This window comes from Rhea pennata, chromosome 1 (genome assembly GCF_028389875.1).
Source record: "Rhea pennata isolate bPtePen1 chromosome 1, bPtePen1.pri, whole genome shotgun sequence".
NCBI lineage: Eukaryota > Metazoa > Chordata > Aves > Rheiformes > Rheidae > Rhea > Rhea pennata.
The window spans coordinates 204,242,291-204,255,884 of NC_084663.1; the positions used below are offsets into that span (position 1 = coordinate 204,242,291).

General features: G+C 41.0%; 1 protein-coding gene across 3 annotated transcripts in view; it reads left to right on the top strand.

Moving 5' to 3' along the window:
• MTMR2 (myotubularin related protein 2) overlaps window positions 1-13,594 on the top strand; it is a 60,776-nt gene that overhangs the window by 8,064 nt on the left and 39,118 nt on the right. For all 3 annotated transcript variants that reach the window (XM_062567314.1, XM_062567312.1, XM_062567308.1), the window contains exon 2: window positions 12,670-12,775. The gene's annotated coding sequence lies outside the window, so the exon portion shown is untranslated. The remainder of the gene's footprint in view (window positions 1-12,669; window positions 12,776-13,594) is intronic.

Consider the following 13,594-nt stretch of genomic DNA (forward strand, 5'->3'; position numbering starts at 1 on the left):
CTTTACCACATGGATCATGACTGGTATTCCTATTATAGACTTCATCTGCTTACACCTTGCCTAAAGAAAAGTAGAAGCATCCAGGATGAGATTCCTCTCATCTCACTAGAGATTTCTCTGAGACAGATCTCTGTCAGTCTCTCTGGGTTTCTTTTTGGAGACAGTGGGGAGGAGAGAGTCATCTCTGTTTCTCCTCAGTGACTGTAAGGAGAGCCTGCAGTGAGTAATTCAGATGTGAACACTTATGCAGAACTCCCTCCTCATCTTTGCATCAAGGGCAAGAAGTACATTGAGTTTGGGTTGCTCTCTATTCCAAAAAACAAAGGAGTTACTTCTTAGCTCGTTTTATTTCTCTTTTTTTTAATACATTAAGTAAACCTGTGGGCAACTAAAGAGAGCACAGAGAATTGTCATCTGATTTCCTAAGCACTGTTTCTGTATGTATGTCTGTATCTGAGTTTGTTCCCTCATAGTTTTCATAACCTTCAGACAACTTCAACCATATTTGACTGGGGAGCAAAAGTGATAAGTTACAACAAGTTTTGCATTTAAAATGAAGATGAATGTGGGGAGGGAGACAATGTCGGTGTTCCCATTCAGGAAAAAGCTTGTCCCTTTTTCAACGTGAAGGTTTACCTGTACAAGAAAGATGTCAGGAATGTATGTGGGTTCTTTAGGCCAAGGCTTCTTTCAAATTGGGGCTATTCACAGTATTCTTTATCTCTCATTTTGGCCTTTCCTTCCCCTTCCGTGCTTCCTCTGATGTCTGAAAAGTCTGTGTTCAGTTGAAAATAAAAAGCAAATACAAATTTCTCTGCCACAAGACACTCATCTTCTGGAAACGGGCAGGATGTAGTTCAGACTTTCGTATCTGCATGTGAAAGAGGTGTCTAAAACTTCACTGTCATCAATGGGGTCAGTACACTCTGCAAGCAATCCAGCCGAGGAAAGGTAGGTGCCTGCTTTGAGGGTGCCGAGTGATCTTCTAGACTCTGCTGAATGGATTTCTATAAGCTAGGTGGGAGCGTAGACACCGACAGCTTTTACCATCTGGACTGGAGCCCATCCAGGCTTCACTGATCCTGCTGCTTGTTAAGTCATTTAATTTTTCACATGCAATTAATTTCTGTTTGAGGCAAGCAAAAGCATCAGAAAGAAGTGGCTGTGGCTAGCAGGTAATTGTAGAAGATTAGCCTTCATTACCAATGCTTGGGAACTGATGTACAGAAAGTCTTCAGATGAGCTTGTTAACTTTGTATGTCTCCTTCCTAACTTCGTATGTCTTCTTTTGAAGTATGGGGTTAGAATGTGAAAGACCTTTGTTTTCAACATGTACCCCATGACTGGCCAGTGGCAGGAGTGGAGGAGGGCAGAGCCCTTTGGTAAATCGAGGTCCTAATGGAAATCAACAGCTGCTGAGTACTTTGAAAGGTAGGCCTTGTATTTAGACCATAAATGAGACAGTTCTTTGGAAATCTGGTCCCAGTTGTGAGTGCTGAACCTGGGAACTGTGACTGATGGACTGCAGTCTTCAGAGATGCTGGGCTCTCCTTTGGAGGTTGTTATGAGGTTGTTATGAGATACAGGTGCTCAATGATTCTGAAAACATCCTCGTGTCATCTTAGTTTGAATTTTTGGAAACAAAATCCCCAAATCATTGAACACTTGAAAACTATTTTAGCCTTAATACTCCAGTAGGGACCAACTTTGTGCAGGGGCTGTGCTGGCGACAGGACTTAGTTGTTTCAAATCCTTTTTTGAGCAGAGTCTGGCAGAGCCTGCGCAATGTCTGTGAGATAATACTGAGGTGTTATGCCACATCAGTTTTGGTAGATGATACATGACTATCCAAACAGATTGTATTTATATACTATTTTTCTTCTTTTAATTAATCCCAATATGGAACAACTATTGTCGTTGATGAGTAAATCTCTGCTTTTGGTTGCTGTTTGTGTTTGTTTTATTGGGGCCAGCCAGGGTGTTGTGTGGTATGTGTTTGAATGGAAAAGAGAGTGTTTGACAGTACATGGAGAGCTGGGCAAAGAAGAACCTCATGAGGTTCAACAAGGGCAAGTGCAGAGTCCTGCACCTAAGGAGAAATAACCCCAGGCACCAGGACAAGCTGGGGGATGACCTTCTGGAGAGCAGCTCTGCAGAGAAGGACCTGGGAGTGCTGGTGGGTGACAAGTTGACCATGAGCCAGCAATGTACCCTTATGACCAAGAAGGCCAATGGTCTCCTGGGGTGCATTAGGAAGAGTGTTGCCAGCAGGTCGAAGGAGGTAGTCCTGCCCCTCTACTCAGCCCTGGGGAGGCCTCACTTCGAGTCCTGTGTCCAGTTCTGGGCTTCCCAGGACAAGACACACATGGAGCTACTGGAGAGAGTTCAGCATAGGGCTACGAAGATGATCAGAGGGCTGGAGCACCTGCCCTCTGAGGAACGGCTGCAAGAGCTGGGCCTCTTCAGCCTGGGGAAGAGAAGACTGAGGGGGGATCTGATCAATGTGTACAAGTCCCTGAAGGGAGGGTGTCACGGGGATGGGGACAAACTCTTTTCAGATGTCCCGTGTGACAGGACAAGAGGCAATGGGCAGAAATTGAAGCACAGGAAGTTCCACCTGAGCGTGAGGGGGAATTTCTTCCCTGTGAGAGTGATGGAGCACTGGACCAGGTTGTCCAGAGAGGTTGTGGAGTCTCCTTCTGTGGAGATCTTCAAGATCTGCCTGGATGCAACCCTGTCTAACATTTTCTGGGTGCCCCTGCTGAGCAGGGGGGTTGGACTAGATGATCTCCAGAGGTCCCTTCCAACCTTACTGATTCTATGATTCTATGTTATTTTCTTATCAAGGTTTTTTAAATAGGAAGATGAAATAACAATCAAAAAAATTGAGGCAGCACGTGAATTGTGGGAAGCATATTTATATTTGGTTAAACTATACATAACTGGGTCTTAGCATATAACTAGAAATTATGAATTTCTGCCAGAATAAAAATAATAAAAAGAAGCTACTATAACAACAAAAAGGTTTTAAAACAAACACAGGATTTGAGATCAGATATTAGTTTCTGTTTTTCTGCTTTTCCTTCTCACATTGACTCTGGAGTTATTGTTGCAATTTAGCATGGGACTATCTGAATTTGCGTCAAAATCTAGATAATTTTTAACTTGCAGTTTTTGCTCTGGATTAACATATTTTATGGGAGGTGGATTGACATTTATATGGTAAATATAAATACTGATAAATAATAAGAGCAATTTTTGGACTGTAATTGGATTTCAGTAATGACTTTTTTCCCTGTATGTCTCAATATACCTGTAGAAAAAGACAGATATTGCCAGGCCTATTTCTCTTATAAAGGGCAACTGCAATCCTGTGGTAATCTGAGGTTGCTCAGAAGTAGGAGACAGTGACACCACCCAGGTGTCTTACTTCTGTGCCCCAGAACGACACGGACACTGGAAGCTGCTGCTTCCACAGGTAACACTGAGAGTCACAGATGGTCTTGTGGCACTAGGAAGCTCTTGATCTGGGCTCTCAAGTTGTTTTTTTTTTTTTTTTTTTTTTTTTTTTGCCAGAAGCAGCCATGCTTCCTGGAGAGCATCTTGGCTGTGGTCTGGCCGGGCTGTGCGTTGGGCAGTTTAGGAGAGAGAAGTGCCAGCTGGGATACCTGCTGATCTATCACGGCCCCTGGAGACTTCCCTAGCGATGCCATAAATATGTTAGTGATCTCCCTGATAGCTTGCCTTCTATCACTGTGCAGCATTTCTTCAAACATACATAGCCTAAATTATTAGTTTCTTTTCCTTGACCATGTTTTCTCAACCCAGAAATACTGTTTTTTGAGAGGGATCCTCTTCACTTTAAGTGTTGCCACCTGCAGCATCTCCTACTTGAAAACGAAGACACTAGCTCCCTCTGAACAACTCCAGATGATCCAAAAAGTATAGCAATAACCCATGGTGTGGGAAGGCACAGAGGTGAGCAGTTTGAGAGTACTATTTTAATAGGCTATGTTGTTGTTTTGAGTAAGCAGTGATAATAAGCAAGGTTACATCTTGACTTCCTTCTCACCTTCCAGTCTTAATTTATTTTCAATGCTAAGGATCTGTCCTGATGGGTGGGAACCCAAAAGCTTTTAGGCATAAATCCGGAGGTGTGCAGCCATTTCCATAAAATTTGTCAAATCTGTTACAAGCAGGAGAGCAGAATTATGACTGGACTGTTTTTCAGTGCAGTCTCACCTGGAGGACACGGCCTTACCCACAGTCATTTGTGTTGCCCACAGTCATTACTGTAACTGTTGATGCTGCAAGTGAAGTTGCTTGCGCTAGTGGCGGTTTTTGCAAGGCAAACATATTTCCATTAGGAATTGGATTCAGACTAAAGTACTGGATTATCAGCTTGCTTTCAGGAGGTAGTAACTAATTTTGGACTCTGCTGATGTGGGCTGAAATTTATTTGCTGTAACAGAGGTAAAATGTCTATTTCCAGCAGGAATCTAATTTTTTTTTTCTTTGCCGTTCTGGTTTTTGTCTTGTTACTGACTACCATCTCATACCATGCTGGAGCTTGTTAGGAAACTAATTCTCATTTTATTTCTTGCAAGACTAGAGATCATTTTGTTGGTATCTTCCACAGGGTGATCCACATAACTTAGTTTAGGCCTATGGTAGCTGGCTTCTTCCTGTTTTTCACCTTCTGGGTTGTTTGACTCACGGAAGCATGATCCTGTGGGCTGCTTGCTGTTATTAATTGTACGCTGCATATTGGTTTGTCTTTGGGTGTTGCCTTTCTATTCTTGGAATCTTGCAAATATTTCAAACAATCGGCCTGTTCTTTAGCAAGTGCTCTATGCACACTGTAGGCCTTTTGTGAATTTCTGTGTAAAAATAATAAAAGAATGACTAATAGAGCATGAACAGTGCTTGTGACACTGTAGTCCATTGTGTAACTATTGAGAGCAAAATTTGCATTCCTAGAAAAGCTTGTTCACGGTCAAAATATAAGGACATTTTCTTTATGGCCCATGGGAAAACATGTACTATATATTCATCCCAGGGTGCTACTTAAAAGGATCAACTTTTAAAAAATGACATTTTCTTTCCTTGGAACATCGCAGTCAGATTGAGACCTGGATTTGCTTGGCAACAGAAGTGAATCTTTTTCATTCAGGCAAGTGGCATGGGGGGCTGTTCTAGGTCTGTGACACGTATGCACAATGATTTGTTTGCTGAAATGGTTTCTTTTTAAGATGTTGTTAAGCTCTGATGTTGCCAACCCTTTTGAATGGAGAGGATACATTATTATATTATATAACTGTCTGCTTCTTCTGAATGCCAGAGGAAGCCTGGCGATTGATTCTTTTCTTTCCTTCAAAAGCATATTTGTTTATGGCTTTTCTCCCCCTCTGAGATTGTTACAGGTCAAGCAGATGTTGAAGTGGGATCTTCAACTGTTTAGCAAAAACCTGAGTTCTATGTAGTTCTTAAACGTAGCAATTGTATGGTCTGCATTTGCATAAGGAGACAGTACTGTGGTTTTTTTGTGAATATAAGGATGCATTTTATGTATAATTTTCTTTTTAGGTGTAGTCTAAGTAGAATAAGCCTGTTTTCTTTTCCTATTTTGATGAGAAGAACCAAGACTGAATCACTGCTTGCTGGAGATAATACTTCTTTGTCCATCTGTGTAAGCTCTTCAGGAGAGGGGTTGCTTATTATTTTGGGTACGTACAGCACCTAGCACAGTGGGATTCTTGTCCTGGGACAGACTGGTTGTTAAAATGCTAAAACTTAATTTACAGAGCAGAGTTTGTTGCAACCCTGTGGCAGAGAAAGATCGCTGCGCAGAACACCCACCCCTGCTGCTGGGTCCCAGTTCGGTCAGACACCGACTGCTCACTTAAGTGCTTGCCTGAAGAAGGACCTGCAAGGCACTTCTGAATACCCTTAGGAATAGATGTACAAATCAGAGCTGCAGGAACCACCTAGCCTCGCGCAGGTCCACAGAGAGCTGCTGTAAGTGGAAGAGCCTCACGTGGGCAACAGCTGGTTTTCCCAGGCCAGTTCAGCCAAGACTAGCTAGGACAAAAGTGATATTCATGGGGAACAAACAGTGGTTTGTCTCCCTCTGCTCTGATACGACCCAAAGATTTTCAGTACTTTTTTCATTCTCTGAAACAAACAGGAGTGTTGAAAGTTTTGAAGAGGAAGAGCTGTCCACTTGATTTTGGGAAGTGAGCAGGGAATGCTCAATACCTCTGTGTAGTTACACTTTTAAGAAAAGTGCCCCAGTACTGGAGGTGCACCCATTCATGGCTCTGCTGTAAATTTGAATCAACTGAATCCTGCTCTCTTGACATCTATAGCTTCCAAATTAAATTGTATTTGCCACTAGTCATCACTAATTTGCAGTTTTTACCTTGATTAATTTTTAGGAATGTACATAATGAGAAACTTTTACAAAAACAGGAAGAGAGGAAATGGAAATTTACACTCTGCAGTGCTTTTCTCATTTAGGATTTCTGGGGCTGTAACTGTATAGCACGGTGATGCATTTTATCACATGTTTTCCATGTCAGTTCAGTGGCTATTGAAACAAAACATACAAGTGGAAACAGAAGAAATGGTGTGAGCAGCTCATGCCAGTTAGCATCTAGGTAATTGGCACACCTTTACAAGCAAAGAAGCACTACTTACAGTCAAAGGGAAGAGAAAACTCATAAAGAAGGTGTTAGAGAGCTGACTTTGTCATAAGTGACTGCATTTTGGTTGCATTAGCTAGAGGAATGAACCAGGTTTGTATTTTTAGAGATCAGTAGAGAAAATAAGTGTCCTAAAACCCTATGCATAAACTTTTTTTGTTTTTAAAAAGCTTATTTTCCAGAAATGTTTGTCCTTCCTGTCGCATCATTTTTTTTTCTCAGAGATCTAGATGCTTTTTCCCAGGTATTCCAGTCATACACAGCTTCCCAACCTTAGATTTAGAATAGGAGCTTTAGGAACCTGAACTTCTGAGCCCTCCCCAAGCCCCCTCCCCAAGCAAAACCTGAGCTTTTCTTAAAAAAAAAAAAAATAACGTTTTTCTTTTGCCAGTATCTTGTTTTGAAGCAAGACAAAGGTCTCTTTCTCAGTTTTCAAAGTCTGAACGAGCATCTTCTAAAATTAACAGTGGGTAGTTTCTTTCGGAGTTGTAATCCAGACCCTCTTTGCATAAGGTTTTTTCTTGGTCTTTAGGGAGAAGAACAGGAAGAGGCAGACCTCTGAGACGCTTGTTTGCAAATGACTGTTCTTAGCAGTTAAATGCTTGACTTCATATTACTAAAAGATATATACTGAAAGGTCCCTCATAATATGTTATGAAGGTTTCTCCCTTCCCCCCCCCCTTTTTTTTCCATGTGGTAAGTAAAATCAGTTGTCATGACTTTCTTCCTGGATCACACAACCTATCAGGAGAGGTTGTATAGCATGGTTGTCCCTAAGTCTGACTCTCATTGAAAGCTCTTCCTAGAGATATTCTACATTTCCTTCTTGTGGAGGGTGGATGGATGGGGAAATAAAATACTATTTTTATAGTACAAAGAATATTGTAATAAATTGCCTACAATGGGAGTAATGATATAGAGAGGAAAAATCAGACCTGCATAAATGGTGTGTTTGTCTGCATCTTTCAGTTTGACTCTGGCAGTCCCTGTGCATCTCTGTGCTTAGTTTCTACTTAACCTGTGTTGCGTTCCTCTCAGAGCCTCAAGCGGTCAAATCACCACCTTCTAAAGTTGGATTTGGGCTTTTTCCTTCCATCGAAAACTGTTGCTGATCTAGTCTAGATCTCCTCCTATAGTAGTTTCCTTAATCTTTTTTTATACACCTTGTTTTTATAAGTGTCTGAAGATAGAGGTTGCCTCAGATGGCTCTAGCAGGTGCTGTTTGGTGATACTTTTTGAAATGGCCTGAGACTTTGCCTCTGCTTTCCACCAAAGATTTCCTCGGCACCTTCACAGTGTAACAGGATGCGTTTGTGTGTCTCAGACATTTCTGCCTGCAGTTTCTTTACATGTTGTTAAAGCTAAGCACATTGGCATACCTTCAGTTCTGCTGTGGAGGCAGTAATATCTTTCAATTGCCTGTACAAGAATCACCAGAGGGCATCTGTCTGAGTCTGAATTATGTTTGAAAACCATCTGGCATGGTGTGGGATAGTCGTAATAATAACAGTGAACACTTTATCAAGAGCTGAGTCATTGTACTTAGTTTCTATTGTAATTCTTGTACTATTTGCATATATGTATTCCATACAGCCAAGAGGTTAATAATATAAGTAGATACTATGCAAGACCATTATGCTCACAGATCTCATTTGGTCTCATTTATCTTTCAAAATCTGACTGTAGGAAATACATTTTAATAATAATAATTATTAAGATGAAAGACTGACATCAGTGTTAGTTGCATCCCCAGACTTGCTTCCCTAAAGGTGCCTTTGAACTGTTGCTGGGGCCCAGTTTGTCGTTTAACCTAAACATGAGGAAAGGATGTTGGGGAGCTACTGGGGCTTGCAGCATAGGAGCAGAACGGCTGCAGGAGGTACTTGGTCTTCACAGGTCCTTTCTCGAATATCTACAGTCTGCCTCTTTCCCCTAGGAAGTGCTCTAAGTATTTTGTGAATCTCAAGATAGGTAGTTTCCTTGAACATGAAAGAAGTTCAGAGATAAAATTCTCATTTTTCAGGTTGATTGTGTTGCATTCAGCCAAACCTTCGGCTAGCAGTAGTTGGCAAAATTCCAGTGATTTTTTTTAACCCTTTTTGAAACCTGGTCAAGCATACATATGTTCCTGAATGTTTGTCAGGTGCCCCCAGAACCCAACAGTAATGTGTGACCCTCATGCTGTTGCCATCACTCAAGTCTTGCCCTGTAGCGTTTAACTAGTGAAACGCAGGTGTGTGAGGTCTTTCTCTGTGAAAATACTGCTTCCTCAGAGGGATCCTCAACATTTTAGACTAACAGCAGAATTGCTCCATAATGCTGCCAAAAGTACTGTACCATCCTGCACTGGCAAAAGCTGTGATACAGTGCAGAAATTACAGCAAAAGCAGGAATGAATGATTTGCCGCAGGCTATGCAGAAGGGCTTGTGGCAGAGCTGGAGAGGGAGCTCTGGTCTCTCCGCTCCCCGTTTGCGTGTCAGCCACAGGTTGCTCTCTCTCCCCTGCCCAAACGACTATTAAACTACAACGCTTGAGAGTCTTTGTTTTTGCATTAGCAGCAGAGAACTCTATACTAACTACACTGCTGAAGCTAATAAATTTCTCATGTTCACGCAGGGACATCGGGTTAATTAGTTGGCTAAGCAGCAGGGCTGGAGCTGCGCAAGTGCGTGACAACGATAAGAGAGGAGGAGTCGCAAGGCAGCGGAGGTTTGCTCGTCTGCTCTTTTGTTTTGTTTCAGCCCCATAGAAATGCTTGATGGAAAGAGCAGAGGCCCCGAACCAAGCATATGCAACCTGTGCATACCGTGCAGGGCTGCATAGTGCAAGCGGCATTCTTCGCTGTGTGTGCAGGCTTTCCGACAGCACTCGCTCACATCACGGTGAGCCTTCGCATTGGCTTTCACGGAGGCAGGGAGAGCCTGATGCTGGGAGCTTTTGAAAATCCACTTCTAAAATGCAAATGCTTTCGTTCATTAAAACTCACTTGAAGCCAAGCGTGATCAACAAACACAAAACACTTTCACAGCTCAGACAGGCTGTGGATTATGGGTCTCCTCTTCACCCCCCACCACCCCTGCATAAAGCTGTTCACCCCTCAGCCTATAGAAGCAAAATTAATTGACAGTTCATAAAACCTTGGTCTACAGTGAGCAGATAATCACTGCCTGTCCATTAACAAGACACAGGGAACGTGCAAGAGTGGAATAGTTGTGTGATCAGAACAACTGGAGAATTTCTAATCCTTTTGTTTAGCGCTTTCCTTCACTGGAAGCTGTTAAGAGAAGGTTAGACAGACATGTCTGGGAAATTGTTTGGGTGTAGCTGGTCCTAGTTTGGGGACAGAGAGGGAAAACCACAGTACTTCATTAAAGGCCCTTCCAGTTGCATTTTCTGTGGTTAAGGGATGTGAAATTCTCAAGGCAAATTAAAATGCTGCTGTGCTCAGTAATTTAGCTGTGATCACTCGGTGAGTAAGTTGTCCTCCTGTGCCATGGTAATGAAGAGGCCAGGTTATCTGCTGCTGCGTTCCTTGCTTGTTTATTTACACCTGTGCCTAGTGACTTGTAAGCTCTGAGTGAACTTGATGACTTTTTAAACTAAATTTAAATGCACAAAATTTTAGCCCTTAAATGGGAGATAATTCAAAGTCATGACTTCAGAAGATTTAGTCTAAAACTCTGGCTCCCCCGACTGGAAGCTGCAGGGGGAGAAAGCATGGTGGATAAGGAGGGAAAAGAAGAGTTAGAGCAGTTACTGAGTGACAAAGGCATCTATAGTATCTGTTTACTCTTAATTTATAACTTCAAGTGTTGTCTCTGTATGGGGTGATCTACAGGAAATAGATGCTGCTTTGTAGAACACTTAAGTGTGATTTTTTTGCTTATGTTTTAAAATCAAATTAATTAATTGAAAATATTGGACTGAACTCTGGAAAGATGAAGGCTGAACATACAGAAAACAATCTGAAATTAATTTTAAGAGAACACATCTAGGGGTCTTAGCTGGTTCAACTGAAGAAATGTAAAAATGTGGTCTAATGTTATGCCTACTTTAGCATGCCTGCAGGCAACTGAACAGAAGCGTTCTCAAGCTTCCTCACTGTCTCCAGATACAGGTTCCCTCCCTCCTCTGTGCACTGGATCTGGTGATTTATAGGGCAATATAATGAATCAGATCAGCCCTGTTATTCAACAGAAGACTCTCTTCATGTTTATTAATAGTTCACTGTCCTGGCAGATCGGCACATGGATCCTTGCATCCATGTGCTTGCTTGTTCAGCCCAGTGGGGATGGTAGCAGCTCACAGCCCGGGTGGAGGCGAGAAGGAAGAGAGGGAATATGATCAGCCCTTTCAGCAGTAGTGCACAGTTATACTAATTTAGTTGTATTTGAAACTGTACATGAAGTCTGTGTATGTATGAGGCCCATCAGCCTGTAAGAACAGGCCAAAATGAGGAAACTTGCAGATTGGTCCTTATTATTTTAGAGTCAGATTATTTTCTGCCTGGGCTAGAGATTCTGCTGTCATGAGAGTATGAGTGGTGTTGGGTGTATGAGCGGTCCATCTGAAATGCAGCGTTGCTGGGCAAACTCATGTCAAGAGCTAAGTAACTTGGAAAGCTGGGTGTTTAGCTGTTGAACCATGTATAATAAGTGCATTCAGTGGAATTGTGCTGTTCATTTTATGCAACAGTATCATTTATTTTAAATAATTTTCTACTACTCCCCAAACTTCCATTTCTAAATTTCCCCTTCATAGCATTAAAAAGTTGCCAATACTCTTTAAACCTTGCAGAGAAAGCACTGACTCCCAACAACAGCCCAATTTTACTGTAGTACCTCATATTTTTAACACTGCCTGTGTAATACTTTGCCAAACTCCAAAGAACAGAGATTGAAATGGAGCATTGTAGCCTTTCAGTGGCTGTTTACCAGCAGTTAAGCAGCAAAACAGTTTTGAGACAAATAACAGACCTCCAGGCCCTTTGAAAGCTCGGATATAGCTGTTTCCAGGTTGTCAAATGTATTTAATACAACTAGTAATGGTAATATTCCTGCTAGAATTGTGCCCTGGCCAAGGCCAGGCTTGGAGCTTGGTAGCCAGTCCTGAAGAATATCTTTACACCCAAGCAAAACCTTTCCGAGGTCTGTGGGGATCCATAAGGATGTAGGAATTAATTGGTCTAGGTAACATTCACTGCCATACTATGGCTTCATGGAATAATAGAGTACCACAGAGAATATTTCTTTACAATCATAGAGTGTTTTAAGAGCATTATTATCAAATGCTAATTTTAAACAATTATGGTTCTAATGGTTGAGAGTTTGCAACATAAAAATGCCATAAAATGAGCTTATTTTAATTGCTTACAGCTGTACTGAAAAAAAAAACTTTTTAAAAAATCAGATATACTTTGTTTTTGATCAAATTACACTCTGTATTACCAGAGAGTTGTGATAGTATAATGGAAGAATCTTTTTAATTCTCCTGAGAGTTATACTTACTCCTGAAGGAGGAAAGTTATATGTGATGGAAAGCATTTTCATTCTGAATTTATTCCGCCATTGTAAAACTGTGGTTGGAATTGTGCTGGCATGTATTCAGGATTCTGTCTGTTTTTATCCAATTGTAGCACACTAATATCTCCCATCTGAAAGTTTGAAATTGAGGCTCGTAGTTTCTATGATTTAGGGTTTGATCAAGTTTGTGATTACCATAGTGTTGGCTCTGTTTGAGCTGGGGCTTGATAAGGGATTGTATGTGCTTTGGTAATGCATAGCAACAGAAAGGAAAAAAGGTTCTTTTTAACTACTGTTCAAGGAGAATATACTTGACAATGGAAAGGGTGGAGACTTGTGAAAATTGTTTGATATGATTGCAAGTGAGTGTCTGGCTATGCTTGTAGCCTTCTATGCAGTCTTAGAAATGCACAGTTCTGATATGTTGTGTTTCTCTTTACAGTGCTTCCACTTCTCACTCAGACCATTCTGCCCATACCAAGTCTGCTTCTGCAGTATCATCCGACTCGGTCTCCACCTCGACAGACAATTTTTCTCCAGATTTAAGAGTATGTATGTTTTATCTTAAAAAACAACAAAAAATTGTGGATAAAATGAGTTCCTTCAGAGACTGTTTCTTGCTCCCTTAAGTATGGATATGATAAAATGATTTCAGCATTCTGATTCAAGCCAAATTTTAGTAGCCAAAGCATAAAATGACCCAAAGTCAAACAGGTGAAACAGAAATCAGAGTTCAATCACTACCATATTATCTTCTTCTTTATAAAGTTGTTTAATCTTCAAAAAGCTGACTCTGCAATTCAGGTTTGGAGATGAATTTTCAAAGGAGTTCTATTTTCTTTTAAGTGCTTTAAGTGAGTGGAGATACTCAACCAACTATTTTTTCCTCATTTATTTACTTATTTTTCCTGGTATATGTATGTATGTATGTGTGTGTGTGTATATATATATATATATATACATATATGAGATTTACACTCTTGAAAAGTTCTGCTTGTTTGTAAACACTGAATCTTCTTTCACAGAAAGATTACTATCTCTGAGCTGATAAAATAATCGTCTGTTACAATAAATGGTTCTGACATAAAAGGTTCCGAAGAAGGCCCTTTAAGTCCATTATTAAATCTGTTAATGGAAAATCCATAGTTCTAGTTCGGAGTCACAAGAGTTCTGAAACCTATCTATACACGTCTCTTGCTGAGATCAAAGGATTTGTTAATATAGCATAACTCTGAAAATAAGATCCCTGAATATAAAATTATTAGCATTGGTACGTTGTAATAATGACTTGCAGCAGTTCTCACCTATGGTTGAGCAGCTTTGTAAAATCTAAACACAATGAAATGGTGTAAAAACTCTAAACACAA